Below are 17,906 nucleotides of genomic sequence, written 5' to 3' on the forward strand. Positions count from 1 at the left end.
ACTGAATTACCCCCTCACTGTTACTGAATTACCCCCTCACTGTCACTGAATTACCCTCCTCAGTGTTACTGAATTACCCCCTCACTGTTACTGAATTACCACCTCACTGTTACTGAATTACCCCCCTCACTGTTACTGAATTACCCCTACACAGTTACTGAATTACCCCCTCACTGTTACTGAATTACCCCCCTCACTGTTACTGAATTACCCCCTCACTGTTACTGAATTACCCTCCTCAGTGTTATTGAATTACCCCCTCACTGTTACTGAATTACCACCTCACTGTGACTGAATTACCCCCCTCACTGTTACTGAATTACCCCCTCACTGTTACTGAATTAACTCCTCAGAGTTACTGAACTACCCACTCACAGTTACTGAATTACCCTCCTGAGTGTTACTGAATTACCCCCTCACTGTTACCGAATTACGCCATCAGTGTTACTGAATTACCCCCTCACTGTTACTGAATTACCCCCTCAGGGTTACTGAATTACCCACTCACTGTTACTGAATTACCCCCTCACTGTTACTGAACTACCCACTCACAGTTACTGAATTACCCTCCTGAGTGTTACTGAATTAACCCCTCAGTGTTACTGAATTACCCCCTCACTGTTACTGAATTACACTCCTCAGTGTTACTGAATTACAACCTCACTGTTACTGAATTACCCCCTTCACTGTTACTGAATACCCCCTCAGTGTTACTGAATTACCCCTCAGTGTTACTGAATTACCCCCTCAGTGTTACTGAATTACCTCTTCACTGTTGCTGAATTACCCTCCTCAGTGTTACTGAATTACGCCCTCACTGTAACTGAATTACCCCCTCACTGTTACTGAATTACCCAACTCAGTGTGACTGAATTACCCTCCTCAGTGTTACTGACTTACCCTCCTGAGTGTTACTGAATTACCCTCCTGAGTGTTACTGAATTACCCCCTCAGTGTTACTGAATTACCCCCTCAGTGTTACTGAATTACCCCCTCAGTGTTACTGAATTACCCCCTCACTGTTACTGAATTATCCCCTCACTGTTACTGAATTACCCCCTCTCTGTTACTGAATTACCCCCTCTCTGTTACTGAATTACCCCCTCAGTGTTACTGAATTACACCCTCACTGTTACTGAATTACCCCCTCACTGTTACCGAATTACCCCCTCACGGTTACCGAATTAACCCCTCACTGTTACCGAATTACCCCCTCACTGTTACTGAATTACCCCCTCACTGTTACTGAATTACCCTCCTCAGTGTTACTGAATTACCCTCCTCAGTGTTACTGAATTACCCCCTCACTGTTACTGAATTACCCCCGCACTGTTGCTGAATTACCCCCCTCACTGTTACTGAATTACCCCCTTACTTGTTACTGAATTACCCTCCTCAGTGTTACTGAATTACCCGCTCACTGTTACTGAATTACCCCCTCACTGTTACTGAATTACCCCTACTGTGTTACTGAATTACCCCCTCACTGTTACTGAATTACCCCTTCAGTGTTACTGAATTACCCCCTTCACTGTTACTGAATTACTCCCTCACTGTTACTGAATTACCCCCTCACTGTACCGAATTACCCCTCACTGATACTGAATTACCCCCTCACCGTTATTGAATTACCCCCTCACTGTTACTGAATTACCCCCTCACTGTTACTGAATTACCCCCTCAGTATTACTGAATTACCCCCTCACTGTTACTGAATTACCCCCTCACTGTCACTGAATTACCCTCCTCAGTGTTACTGAATTACCCCCTCACTGTTACTGAATTACCACCTCACTGTTACTGAATTACCCCCTCACTGTTACTGAATTACCCCTTCACTGATACTGAATTACCCCCTCACTGTTACTGAATTACCCACTCACAGTTACTGAATTACCCTCCTGAGTGTTACTGAATTACCCCCTCAGTGTTACTGAATTACCCCGTCACTGTTACTGAATTACACTCCTCAGTGTTACTGAATTACAACCTCACTGTTACTGAATTACCACCTCACTGTGACTGAATTACCCCCCTCACTGTTACTGAATTACCCCCTCACTGTTACTGAATTAACTCCTCAGAGTTACTGAACTACCCACTCACAGTTACTGAATTACCCTCCTGAGTGTTACTGAATTACCCCCTCACTGTTACCGAATTACGCCATCAGTGTTACTGAATTACCCCCTCACTGTTACTGAATTACCCCCTCAGGGTTACTGAATTACCCACTCACTGTTACTGAATTACCCCCTCACTGTTACTGAACTACCCACTCACAGTTACTGAATTACCCTCCTGAGTGTTACTGAATTAACCCCTCAGTGTTACTGAATTACCCCCTCACTGTTACTGAATTACACTCCTCAGTGTTACTGAATTACAACCTCACTGTTACTGAATTACCCCCTTCACTGTTACTGAATACCCCCTCAGTGTTACTGAATTACCCCTCAGTGTTACTGAATTACCCCCTCAGTGTTACTGAATTACCTCTTCACTGTTGCTGAATTACCCTCCTCAGTGTTACTGAATTACGCCCTCACTGTAACTGAATTACCCCCTCACTGTTACTGAATTACCCAACTCAGTGTGACTGAATTACCCTCCTCAGTGTTACTGATTTACCCTCCTGAGTGTTACTGAATTACCCTCCTGAGTGTTACTGAATTACCCCCTCAGTGTTACTGAATTACCCCCTCAGTGTTACTGAATTACCCCCTCAGTGTTACTGAATTACCCCCTCACTGTTACTGAATTATCCCCTCACTGTTACTGAATTACACCCTCTCTGTTACTGAATTACCCCCTCTCTGTTACTGAATTACCCCCTCAGTGTTACTGAATTACACCCTCACTGTTACTGAATTACCCCCTCACTGTTACCGAATTACCCCCTCACGGTTACCGAATTAACCCCTCACTGTTACCGAATTACCCCCTCACTGTTACTGAATTACCCCCTCACTGTTACTGAATTACCCTCCTCAGTGTTACTGAATTACCCTCCTCAGTGTTACTGAATTACCCTCCTCAGTGTTACTGAATTACCCCCTCACTGTTACTGAATTACCCCCGCACTGTTGCTGAATTACCCCCCTCACTGTTACTGAATTACCCCCTCACTGTTACTGAATTACCCCTTCAGTGTTACTGAATTACCCCCTTCACTGTCACTGAATTACTCCCTCACTGTTACTGAATTACCCCCTCACTGTTACTGAATTACCCCTCACTGATACTGAATTACCCCCTCACTGTTATTGAATTACCCCCTCACTGTTACTGAATTACCCCCTCACTGTTACTGAATTACCCCCTCAGTATTACTGAATTACCCCCTCACTGTTACTGAATTACCCCCTCACTGTCACTGAATTACCCTCCTCAGTGTTACTGAATTACCCCCTCACTGTTACTGAATTACCACCTCACTGTTACTGAATTACCCCCCTCACTGTTACTGAATTACCCCTACACAGTTACTGAATTACCCCCTCACTGTTACTGAATTACCCCCCTCACTGTTACTGAATTACCCCCTCACTGTTACTGAATTACCCTCCTCAGTGTTATTGAATTACCCCCTCACTGTTACTGAATTACCACCTCACTGTGACTGAATTACCCCCCTCACTGTTACTGAATTACCCCCTCACTGTTACTGAATTAACTCCTCAGAGTTACTGAACTACCCACTCACAGTTACTGAATTACCCTCCTGAGTGTTACTGAATTACCCCCTCACTGTTACCGAATTACGCCATCAGTGTTACTGAATTACCCCCTCACTGTTACTGAATTACCCCCTCAGGGTTACTGAATTACCCACTCACTGTTACTGAATTACCCCCTCACTGTTACTGAACTACCCACTCACAGTTACTGAATTACCCTCCTGAGTGTTACTGAATTAACCCCTCAGTGTTACTGAATTACCCCCTCACTGTTACTGAATTACACTCCTCAGTGTTACTGAATTACAACCTCACTGTTACTGAATTACCCCCTTCACTGTTACTGAATACCCCCTCAGTGTTACTGAATTACCCCTCAGTGTTACTGAATTACCCCCTCAGTGTTACTGAATTACCTCTTCACTGTTGCTGAATTACCCTCCTCAGTGTTACTGAATTACGCCCTCACTGTAACTGAATTACCCCCTCACTGTTACTGAATTACCCAACTCAGTGTGACTGAATTACCCTCCTCAGTGTTACTGATTTACCCTCCTGAGTGTTACTGAATTACCCTCCTGAGTGTTACTGAATTACCCCCTCAGTGTTACTGAATTACCCCCTCAGTGTTACTGAATTACCCCCTCAGTGTTACTGAATTACCCCCTCACTGTTACTGAATTATCCCCTCACTGTTACTGAATTACCCCCTCTCTGTTACTGAATTACCCCCTCTCTGTTACTGAATTACCCCCTCAGTGTTACTGAATTACACCCTCACTGTTACTGAATTACCCCCTCACTGTTACCGAATTACCCCCTCACGGTTACCGAATTAACCCCTCACTGTTACCGAATTACCCCCTCACTGTTACTGAATTACCCCCTCACTGTTACTGAATTACCCTCCTCAGTGTTACTGAATTACCCTCCTCAGTGTTACTGAATTACCCCCTCACTGTTACTGAATTACCCCCGCACTGTTGCTGAATTACCCCCCTCACTGTTACTGAATTACCCCCTCACTGTTACTGAATTACCCCTTCAGTGTTACTGAATTACCCCCTTCACTGTCACTGAATTACTCCCTCACTGTTACTGAATTACCCCCTCACTGTTACTGAATTACCCCTCACTGATACTGAATTACCCCCTCACTGTTATTGAATTACCCCCTCACTGTTACTGAATTACCCCCTCACTGTTACTGAATTACCCCCTCAGTATTACTGAATTACCCCCTCACTGTTACTGAATTACCCCCTCACTGTCACTGAATTACCCTCCTCAGTGTTACTGAATTACCCCCTCACTGTTACTGAATTACCACCTCACTGTTACTGAATTACCCCCCTCACTGTTACTGAATTACCCCTACACAGTTACTGAATTACCCCCTCACTGTTACTGAATTACCCCCCTCACTGTTACTGAATTACCCCCTCACTGTTACTGAATTACCCTCCTCAGTGTTATTGAATTACCCCCTCACTGTTACTGAATTACCACCTCACTGTGACTGAATTACCCCCCTCACTGTTACTGAATTACCCCCTCACTGTTACTGAATTAACTCCTCAGAGTTACTGAACTACCCACTCACAGTTACTGAATTACCCTCCTGAGTGTTACTGAATTACCCCCTCACTGTTACCGAATTACGCCATCAGTGTTACTGAATTACCCCCTCACTGTTACTGAATTACCCCCTCAGGGTTACTGAATTACCCACTCACTGTTACTGAATTACCCCCTCACTGTTACTGAACTACCCACTCACAGTTACTGAATTACCCTCCTGAGTGTTACTGAATTAACCCCTCAGTGTTACTGAATTACCCCCTCACTGTTACTGAATTACACTCCTCAGTGTTACTGAATTACAACCTCACTGTTACTGAATTACCCCCTTCACTGTTACTGAATACCCCCTCAGTGTTACTGAATTACCCCTCAGTGTTACTGAATTACCCCCTCAGTGTTACTGAATTACCTCTTCACTGTTGCTGAATTACCCTCCTCAGTGTTACTGAATTACGCCCTCACTGTAACTGAATTACCCCCTCACTGTTACTGAATTACCCAACTCAGTGTGACTGAATTACCCTCCTCAGTGTTACTGATTTACCCTCCTGAGTGTTACTGAATTACCCTCCTGAGTGTTACTGAATTACCCCCTCAGTGTTACTGAATTACCCCCTCAGTGTTACTGAATTACCCCCTCAGTGTTACTGAATTACCCCCTCACTGTTACTGAATTATCCCCTCACTGTTACTGAATTACCCCCTCTCTGTTACTGAATTACCCCCTCTCTGTTACTGAATTACCCCCTCAGTGTTACTGAATTACACCCTCACTGTTACTGAATTACCCCCTCACTGTTACCGAATTACCCCCTCACGGTTACCGAATTAACCCCTCACTGTTACCGAATTACCCCCTCACTGTTACTGAATTACCCCCTCACTGTTACTGAATTACCCTCCTCAGTGTTACTGAATTACCCTCCTCAGTGTTACTGAATTACCCCCTCACTGTTACTGAATTACCCCCGCACTGTTGCTGAATTACCCCCCTCACTGTTACTGAATTACCCCCTTACTTGTTACTGAATTACCCTCCTCAGTGTTACTGAATTACCCGCTCACTGTTACTGAATTACCCCCTCACTGTTACTGAATTACCCCTACTGTGTTACTGAATTACCCCCTCACTGTTACTGAATTACCCCTTCAGTGTTACTGAATTACCCCCTTCACTGTTACTGAATTACTCCCTCACTGTTACTGAATTACCCCCTCACTGTACCGAATTACCCCTCACTGATACTGAATTACCCCCTCACCGTTATTGAATTACCCCCTCACTGTTACTGAATTACCCCCTCACTGTTACTGAATTACCCCCTCAGTATTACTGAATTACCCCCTCACTGTTACTGAATTACCCCCTCACTGTCACTGAATTACCCTCCTCAGTGTTACTGAATTACCCCCTCACTGTTACTGAATTACCACCTCACTGTTACTGAATTACCCCCTCACTGTTACTGAATTACCCCTTCACTGATACTGAATTACCCCCTCACTGTTACTGAATTACCCACTCACAGTTACTGAATTACCCTCCTGAGTGTTACTGAATTACCCCCTCAGTGTTACTGAATTACCCCGTCACTGTTACTGAATTACACTCCTCAGTGTTACTGAATTACAACCTCACTGTTACTGAATTACCACCTCACTGTGACTGAATTACCCCCCTCACTGTTACTGAATTACCCCCTCACTGTTACTGAATTAAGTCCTCAGAGTTACTGAACTACCCACTCACAGTTACTGAATTACCCTCCTGAGTGTTACTGAATTACCCCCTCACTGTTACCGAATTACGCCATCAGTGTTACTGAATTACCCCCTCACTGTTACTGAATTACCCCCTCAGGGTTACTGAATTACCCACTCACTGTTACTGAATTACCCCCTCACTGTTACTGAACTACCCACTCACAGTTACTGAATTACCCTCCTGAGTGTTACTGAATTAACCCCTCAGTGTTACTGAATTACCCCCTCACTGTTACTGAATTACACTCCTCAGTGTTACTGAATTACAACCTCACTGTTACTGAATTACCCCCTTCACTGTTACTGAATACCCCCTCAGTGTTACTGAATTACCCCTCAGTGTTACTGAATTACCCCCTCAGTGTTACTGAATTACCTCTTCACTGTTGCTGAATTACCCTCCTCAGTGTTACTGAATTACGCCCTCACTGTAACTGAATTACCCCCTCACTGTTACTGAATTACCCAACTCAGTGTGACTGAATTACCCTCCTCAGTGTTACTGATTTACCCTCCTGAGTGTTACTGAATTACCCTCCTGAGTGTTACTGAATTACCCCCTCAGTGTTACTGAATTACCCCCTCAGTGTTACTGAATTACCCCCTCAGTGTGACTGAATTACCCCCTCACTGTTACTGAATTATCCCCTCACTGTTACTGAATTACCCCCTCTCTGTTACTGAATTACCCCCTCTCTGTTACTGAATTACCCCCTCAGTGTTACTGAATTACACCCTCACTGTTACTGAATTACCCCCTCACTGTTACCGAATTACCCCCTCACGGTTACCGAATTAACCCCTCACTGTTACCGAATTACCCCCTCACTGTTACTGAATTACCCCCTCACTGTTACTGAATTACCCTCCTCAGTGTTACTGAATTACCCTCCTCAGTGTTACTGAATTACCCCCTCACTGTTACTGAATTACCCCCGCACTGTTGCTGAATTACCCCCCTCACTGTTACTGAATTACCCCCTCACTGTTACTGAATTACCCCTTCAGTGTTACTGAATTACCCCCTTCACTGTCACTGAATTACTCCCTCACTGTTACTGAATTACCCCCTCACTGTTACTGAATTACCCCTCACTGATACTGAATTACCCCCTCACTGTTATTGAATTACCCCCTCACTGTTACTGAATTACCCCCTCACTGTTACTGAATTACCCCCTCAGTATTACTGAATTACCCCCTCACTGTTACTGAATTACCCCCTCACTGTCACTGAATTACCCTCCTCAGTGTTACTGAATTACCCCCTCACTGTTACTGAATTACCACCTCACTGTTACTGAATTACCCCCCTCACTGTTACTGAATTACCCCTACACAGTTACTGAATTACCCCCTCACTGTTACTGAATTACCCCCCTCACTGTTACTGAATTACCCCCTCACTGTTACTGAATTACCCAACTCAGTGTGACTGAATTACCCTCCTCAGTGTTACTGATTTACCCTCCTGAGTGTTACTGAATTACCCTCCTGAGTGTTACTGAATTACCCCCTCAGTGTTACTGAATTACCCCCTCAGTGTTACTGAATTACCCCCTCAGTGTTACTGAATTACCCCCTCACTGTTACTGAATTATCCCCTCACTGTTACTGAATTACCCCCTCTCTGTTACTGAATTACCCCCTCTCTGTTACTGAATTACCCCCTCAGTGTTACTGAATTACACCCTCACTGTTACTGAATTACCCCCTCACTGTTACCGAATTACCCCCTCACGGTTACCGAATTAACCCCTCACTGTTACCGAATTACCCCCGCACTGTTGCTGAATTACCCCCCTCACTGTTACTGAATTACCCCCTCACTGTTACTGAATTACCCTCCTCAGTGTTACTGAATTACCCCCTCACTGTTACTGAATTACCCCCGCACTGTTGCTGAATTACCCCCCTCACTGTTACTGAATTACCCCCTCACTGTTACTGAATTACCCCTTCAGTGTTACTGAATTACCCCCTTCACTGTCACTGAATTACTCCCTCACTGTTACTGAATTACCCCCTCACTGTTACTGAATTACCCCTCACTGATACTGAATTACCCCCTCACTGTTATTGAATTACCCCCTCACTGTTACTGAATTACCCCCTCACTGTTACTGAATTACCCCCTCAGTATTACTGAATTACCCCCTCACTGTTACTGAATTACCCCCTCACTGTCACTGAATTACCCTCCTCAGTGTTACTGAATTACCCCCTCACTGTTACTGAATTACCACCTCACTGTTACTGAATTACCCCCCTCACTGTTACTGAATTACCCCTACACAGTTACTGAATTACCCCCTCACTGTTACTGAATTACCCCCCTCACTGTTACTGAATTACCCCCTCACTGTTACTGAATTACCCTCCTCAGTGTTATTGAATTACCCCCTCACTGTTACTGAATTACCACCTCACTGTGACTGAATTACCCCCCTCACTGTTACTGAATTACCCCCTCACTGTTACTGAATTAACTCCTCAGAGTTACTGAACTACCCACTCACAGTTACTGAATTACCCTCCTGAGTGTTACTGAATTACCCCCTCACTGTTACCGAATTACGCCATCAGTGTTACTGAATTACCCCCTCACTGTTACTGAATTACCCCCTCAGGGTTACTGAATTACGCACTCACTGTTACTGAATTACCCCCTCACTGTTACTGAACTACCCACTCACAGTTACTGAATTACCCTCCTGAGTGTTACTGAATTAACCCCTCAGTGTTACTGAATTACCCCCTCACTGTTACTGAATTACACTCCTCAGTGTTACTGAATTACAACCTCACTGTTACTGAATTACCCCCTTCACTGTTACTGAATACCCCCTCAGTGTTACTGAATTACCCCTCAGTGTTACTGAATTACCCCCTCAGTGTTACTGAATTACCTCTTCACTGTTGCTGAATTACCCTCCTCAGTGTTACTGAATTACGCCCTCACTGTAACTGAATTACCCCCTCACTGTTACTGAATTACCCAACTCAGTGTGACTGAATTACCCTCCTCAGTGTTACTGATTTACCCTCCTGAGTGTTACTGAATTACCCTCCTGAGTGTTACTGAATTACCCCCTCAGTGTTACTGAATTACCCCCTCAGTGTTACTGAATTACCCCCTCAGTGTTACTGAATTATCCCCTCACTGTTACTGAATTACCCCCTCTCTGTTACTGAATTACCCCCTCTCTGTTACTGAATTACCCCCTCAGTGTTACTGAATTACACCCTCACTGTTACTGAATTACCCCCTCACTGTTACCGAATTACCCCCTCACGGTTACCGAATTAACCCCTCACTGTTACCGAATTACCCCCTCACTGTTACTGAATTACCCCCTCACTGTTACTGAATTACCCTCCTCAGTGTTACTGAATTACCCTCCTCAGTGTTACTGAATTACCCCCTCACTGTTACTGAATTACCCCCGCACTGTTGCTGAATTACCCCCCTCACTGTTACTGAATTACCCCCTTACTTGTTACTGAATTACCCTCCTCAGTGTTACTGAATTACCCGCTCACTGTTACTGAATTACCCCCTCACTGTTACTGAATTACCCCTACTGTGTTACTGAATTACCCCCTCACTGTTACTGAATTACCCCTTCAGTGTTACTGAATTACCCCCTTCACTGTTACTGAATTACTCCCTCACTGTTACTGAATTACCCCCTCACTGTACTGAATTACCCCTCACTGATACTGAATTACCCCCTCACCGTTATTGAATTACCCCCTCACTGTTACTGAATTACCCCCTCACTGTTACTGAATTACCCCCTCAGTATTACTGAATTACCCCCTCACTGTTACTGAATTACCCCCTCACTGTCACTGAATTACCCTCCTCAGTGTTACTGAATTACCCCCTCACTGTTACTGAATTACCACCTCACTGTTACTGAATTACCCCCTCACTGTTACTGAATTACCCCTTCACTGATACTGAATTACCCCCTCACTGTTACTGAATTACCCACTCACAGTTACTGAATTACCCTCCTGAGTGTTACTGAATTACCCCCTCAGTGTTACTGAATTACCCCGTCACTGTTACTGAATTACACTCCTCAGTGTTACTGAATTACAACCTCACTGTTACTGAATCACCCCCTTCACTGTTACTGAATTACCCCCTCAGTGTTACTGAATTACCCCCTCAGTGTTACTGAATTACCCCCTCAGTGTTACTGAATTACCTCTTCACTGTTGCTGAATTACCCTCCTCAGTGTTACTGAATTACGCCCTCACTGTAACTGAATTACCCCCTCACTGTTACTGAATTACCCAACTCAGTGTGACTGAATTACCCTCCTCAGTGTTACTGATTTACCCTCCTCAGTGTTACTGATTTACCCTCCTGAGTGTTACTGAATTACCCTCCTGAGTGTTACTGAATTACCCCCTCAGTGTTACTGAATTACCCCCTCAGTGTTACTGAATTACCCCCTCACTGTTACTGAATTATCCCCTCACTGTTACTGAATTACCCCCTCTCTGTTACTGAATTACCCCCTCTCTGTTACTGAATTACCCCCTCAGTGTTACTGAATTACCCCCTCACTGTTACCGAATTACCCCCTCACGGTTACCGAATTAACCCCTCACTGTTACCGAATTACCCCCTCACTGTTACTGAATTACCCCCTCACTGTTACTGAATTACCCTCCTCAGTGTTACTGAATTACCCTCCTCAGTGTTACTGAATTACCCCCGCACTGTTGCTGAATTACCCCCCTCACTGTTACTGAATTACCCCCTTACTTGTTACTGAATTACCCTCCTCAGTGTTACTGAATTACCCGCTCACTGTTACTGAATTACCCCCTTACTGTTACTGAATTACCCCTTCTGTGTTACTGAATTACCCCCTCACTGTTACTGAATTACCCCTTCAGTGTTACTGAATTACCCCCTTCACTGTTACTGAATTACTCCCTCACTGTTACTGAATTACCCCCTCACTGTACTGAATTACCCCTCACTGATACTGAATTACCCCCTCACTGTTATTGAATTACCCCCTCACTGTTACTGAATTACCCCCTCACTGTTACTGAATTACCCCCTCAGTATTACTGAATTACCCCCTCACTGTTACTGAATTACCCCCTCACTGTCACTGAATTACCCTCCTCAGTGTTACTGAATTACCCCCTCACTGTTACTGAATTACCACCTCACTGTTAATGAATTACCCCCTCACTGTTAACGAATTACCCCTTCACTGTTACTGAATTACCCCCTCACTGTTACTGAATTACCCACATCACTGTTACTGAATTACCCCCTCACTGTTACTGAATTACCCTCCTCAGTGTTATTGAATTACCCCCTCACTGTTACTGAATTACCACCTCACTGTGACTGAATTACCCCCCTCACTGTTACTGAATTACCCCATCACTGTTACTGAATTACCCCCTCAGTGTTACTGAATTACCCCCTCACTGTTACTGAATTACCCCCTCACTGTTACTGAATTACCCCCTCACTGTTACTGAATTACTCCCGCACTGTTGCTGAATTACCCCCTTACTTGTTACTGAATTACCCTCCTCAGTGTTACTGAACTACCCCCTCACTGTTACTGAATTACCCCCTCACTGTTACTGAATTACCCCTACTGTGTTACTGAATTACCCCCTCACTGTTATTGAATTACCCTTTCAGTGTTACTGAATTACCCCCTTCACTGTTACTGAATTACCCCCTCACTGTTACTGAATTACCCCCTCACTGTTACTGAATTACCCCCTCACTGATACTGAATTACCCCCTCACTGTTATTGAATTACCCCCTCAGTGTTACTGAATTACCCCCGCACTGTTACGGAATAACCCCCTTAGTGTTACTGAATTACCCGCTCACTGTTACTGAATTATCCCTTCAGTATTACTGAATTACCCCCTTCACCGTTACTGAATTACCCCCTCACTGTTACTGAATTACCCCCTCACTGTTACTGAATTACCCCCTCACTGATACTGAATTATCACCTCACTGTTACTGAATTACCCCCTCACTGTACTGAATTACCCCCTCACTGTACTGAATTACCCCCTCACTGTTACTGAATTACCCCCTCACTGTTACTGAATTACCCCCTCACTGTTACTGAATTACCCCCTCACTGTACTGAATTACCCCCTCAGTGTTACTGAATTACCACCTCAGTGCTGCTGAATTACCCCCTCACTGTTACTGAATTACCCCCTCACTGTTACCGAATTACCCCCCTCACTGTTACTGAATTACCCCCTCACTGTTACTGAATTACACCCTTCACTGTTACTGAATTACCCCCTCACTGTTACTGAATTACCCCCTCACTGTTACTGAATTACCCCCTCACTGTTACTGAATTACCCCCTCACTGTTACTGAATTACCCCCTCACTGTACTGAATTACCCCCTCAGTGTTACTGAATTACCCCCTCACTGTTACTGAATTACCCCCTCACTGTTACTGAATTACCCCCTCACTGTACTGAATTACCCCTTCAGTGTTACTGAATTACCACGTCAGTGCTACTGAATTACCCCCTCACTGTTACTGAATTACCACCTCAGTGTTACCGAATTACCCCCTCACTGTTACTGAATTACCCCCTCACTGTTACCGAATTACCCCCTCACTGTTACTTAATTACCCCCTCACTGTTACTGAATTACCCCCTCACTGTTACTGAATTACCCCCTCACTGTTACTGAATTACCCTCTCACGTTACTGAATTACCCTCCTCAGTGTTACTGAATTACCCCGTCACTGTTACTGAATTACCCCCTCACTGTTACTGAATTACCCTCCTCAGTGTTACTGAATTACCCCTTCACTGTTACTGAATTACCCCCTTCACTGTTACTGAATTACCCTTCACTGTTACTGAATTACCCCCTCACTGTTACTGAATTACCCTCTCACGTTACTGAATTACCCTCCTCACTGTTACTGAATTACCCCCTCACTGTTACTGAATTACCCTCCTCAGTGTTACTGAATTACCCCCTCACTGTTACTGAATTACCCCCTCAGTGTTACTGAATTACCCCCTCACTGTTACTGAATTACCCCCTCACTGTTACTGAATTACCCCCTCAGTGTTACTGAATTACCCCCTCAGTGTTACTGAATTACCCCCCCCCCACTGTTACTGAATTACCCTCCTCAGTGGTACTGAATTACCCCCCTCACTGTTACTGAATTACCCCCTCACTGTCACTGAATTACCCTCCTCAGTGTTACTGAATTACCCCCTCACTGTTACTGAATTACCACCTCACTGTTACTGAATTACCCCCCTCACTGTTACTGAATTACCCCTTCACTGTTACTGAATTACCCCCCTCACTGTTACTGAATTACCCCCTCACTGTTACTGAATTACCCTCCTCAGTGTTATTGAATTACCCCCTCACTGTTACTGAATTACCACCTCACTGTTACTGAATTACCCCCTCAGTGTTACTGAATTACCCCTTCACTGTTACTGAATTACCCCCTTCACTGTTACTGAATTACCCTTCACTGTTACTGAATTACCCCCTCACTGTTACTGAATTACCCTCTCACGTTACTGAATTACCCTCCTCACTGTTACTGAATTACCCCCTCACTGTTACTGAATTACCATCCTCAGTGTTACTGAATTACCCCCTCACTGTTACTGAATTACCCCCTCAGTGTTACTGAATTACCCTCCTCAGTGGTACTGAATTACCCCCCTCACTGTTACTGAATTACACCCTCACTGTCACTGAATTACCCTCCTCAGTGTTACTGAATTACCCCCTCACTGTTACTGAATTACCACCTCACTGTTACTGAATTACCCCCCTCACTGTTACTGAATTACCCCTTCACTGTTACTGAATTTCCCCCTCACTGTTACTGAATTACCCCCCTCACTGTTACTGAATTACCCCCTCACTGTTACTGAATTACCCTCCTCAGTGTTATTGAATTACCCCCTCACTGTTACTGAATTACCACCTCACTGTTACTGAATTACCCCCCTCACTGTTACTGAATTACCCCTTCACTGTTTCTGAATTACCCTCCTCAGTGTTACTGAATTACCCCCTCACTGTTACTGAATTACCCTCCTCAGTGTTACTGAATTACCCCCTCACTGTTACTGAATTACCCCCTCACTGTTACTGAATTGCCCTCCTCAGTGTTACTGAATTACCCCCTCACTGTTACTGAATTACCCCCTCACTGTCACTGAATTACCCCCTCACTGTTACTGAATTACCCCCTCATTGTTGCTGAATTACCCGCTCACTGTTACTGAATTACCCTCCTCAGTGTTACTGAATTACCCCCTCAGTGTTACTGAATTACCCCCTCACTGTTACTGAATTACCCCCTCAGTGTTACTCAATTACCCCCTCACTGTTATTGAATTACCCTCCTCAGTGTTACTGAATTACCCCCTCACTGTTACTGAATTACCCTCCTCAGTGTTATTGAATTACCCCCTCACTGTTACTGAATTACCACCTCACTGTGACTGAATTACCCCCCTCACTGTTACTGAATTACCCCCTCACTGTTACTGAATTACCCCCTCAGTGTTACTGAATTACCCCCTCACTGTTACTGAATTACCCCCTCACTGTTACTGAATTACCCCCTCACTGTTACTGAATTACCCCCGCACTGTTGCTGAATTACCCCCTTACTTGTTACTGAATTACCCTCCTCAGTGTTACTGAACTACCCCCTCACTGTTACTGAATTACCCCCTCACTGTTACTGAATTACCCCTACTGTGTTACTGAATTACCCCCTCACTGTTATTGAATTACCCTTTCAGTGTTACTGAATTACCCCCTTCACTGTTACTGAATTACCCCCTCACTGTTACTGAATTACCCCCTCACTGTTACTGAATTACCCCCTCACTGATACTGAATTACCCCCTCACTGTTATTGAATTACCCCCTCACTGTTACTGAATTACCCCCGCACTGTTACGGAATAACCCCCTTAGTGTTACTGAATTACCCGCTCACTGTTACTGAATTATCCCTTCAGTATTACTGAATTACCCCCTTCACCGTTACTGAATTACCCCCTCACTGTTACTGAATTACCCCCTCACTGTTACTGAATTACCCCCTCACTGATACTGAATTATCACCTCACTGTTACTGAATTACCCCCTCACTGTACTGAATTACCCCCTCAGTGTTACTGAATTACCCCCTCACTGTTACTGAATTACCCCCTCACTGTTACTGAATTACCCCCTCACTGTTACTGAATTACCCCCTCACTGTACTGAATTACCCCCTCAGTGTTACTGAATTACCACCTCAGTGCTACTGAATTACCCCCTCACTGTTACTGAATTACCCCCTCACTGTTACCGAATTACCCCCCTCACTGTTACTGAATTACCCCCTCACTGTTACTGAATTACACCCTTCACTGTTACTGAATTACCCCCTCACTGTTACTGATTTACCCCCTCACTGTTACTGAATTACCCCCTCACTGTTACTGAATTACCCCCTCACTGTTACTGAATTACCCCCTCACTGTTACTGAATTACCCCTTCAGTGTTACTGAATTACCACCTCAGTGCTACTGAATTACCCCCTCACTGTTACTGAATTACCCCCTCACTGTTACCGAATTACCCCCCTCACTGTTACTGAATTACCCCCTCAGTGTTACTGAATTACCCTCCTCAGTGTTACTGAATTACCCCCTCACTGTTACTGAATTACCCCCTCACTGTTACTGAATGACCCCCTCACTGTTACTGAATTACCCCCTCAGTGTTACTGAATTACCCCCTCACTGTTACTGAATTACCACCTCAGTGTTACCGAATTACCCCCTCACTGTTACTGAATTACCCCCTCACTGTTACCGAATTACCCCCTCACTGTTACTTAATTACCCCCTCACTGTTACTGAATTACCCCCTCACTGTTACTGAATTACCCCCTCACTGTTACTGAATTACCCTCTCACGTTACTGAATTACCCTCCTCAGTGTTACTGAATTACCCCGTCACTGTTACTGAATTACCCCCTCACTGTTACTGAATTACCCTCCTCAGTGTTACTGAATTACCCCTTCACTGTTACTGAATTACCCCCTTCACTGTTACTGAATTACCCTTCACTGTTACTGAATTACCCCCTCACTGTTACTGAATTACCCTCTCACGTTACTGAATTACCCTCCTCACTGTTACTGAATTACCCCCTCACTGTTACTGAATTACCCTCCTCAGTGTTACTGAATTACCCCCTCACTGTTACTGAATTACCCCCTCAGTGTTACTGAATTACCCCCTCACTGTTACTGAATTACCCCCTCACTGTTACTGAATTACCCCCTCAGTGTTACTGAATTACCCCCTCAGTGTTACTGAATTACCCCCCCCCCACTGTTACTGAATTACCCTCCTCAGTGGTACTGAATTACCCCCCTCACTGTTACTGAATTACCCCCTCACTGTCACTGAATTACCCTCCTCAGTGTTACTGAATTACCCCCTCACTGTTACTGAATTACCACCTCACTGTTACTGAATTACCCCCCTCACTGTTACTGAATTACCCCTTCACTGTTACTGAATTACCCCCCTCACTGTTACTGAATTACCCCCTCACTGTTACTGAATTACCCTCCTCAGTGTTATTGAATTACCCCCTCACTGTTACTGAATTACCACCTCACTGTTACTGAATTACCCCCCTCAGTGTTACTGAATTACCCCTTCACTGTTACTGAATTACCCCCTTCACTGTTACTGAATTACCCTTCACTGTTACTGAATTACCCCCTCACTGTTACTGAATTACCCTCTCACGTTACTGAATTAC

The sequence above is a fragment of the Scyliorhinus torazame genome, chromosome 16, assembly GCF_047496885.1.
Source record: "Scyliorhinus torazame isolate Kashiwa2021f chromosome 16, sScyTor2.1, whole genome shotgun sequence".
NCBI lineage: Eukaryota > Metazoa > Chordata > Chondrichthyes > Carcharhiniformes > Scyliorhinidae > Scyliorhinus > Scyliorhinus torazame.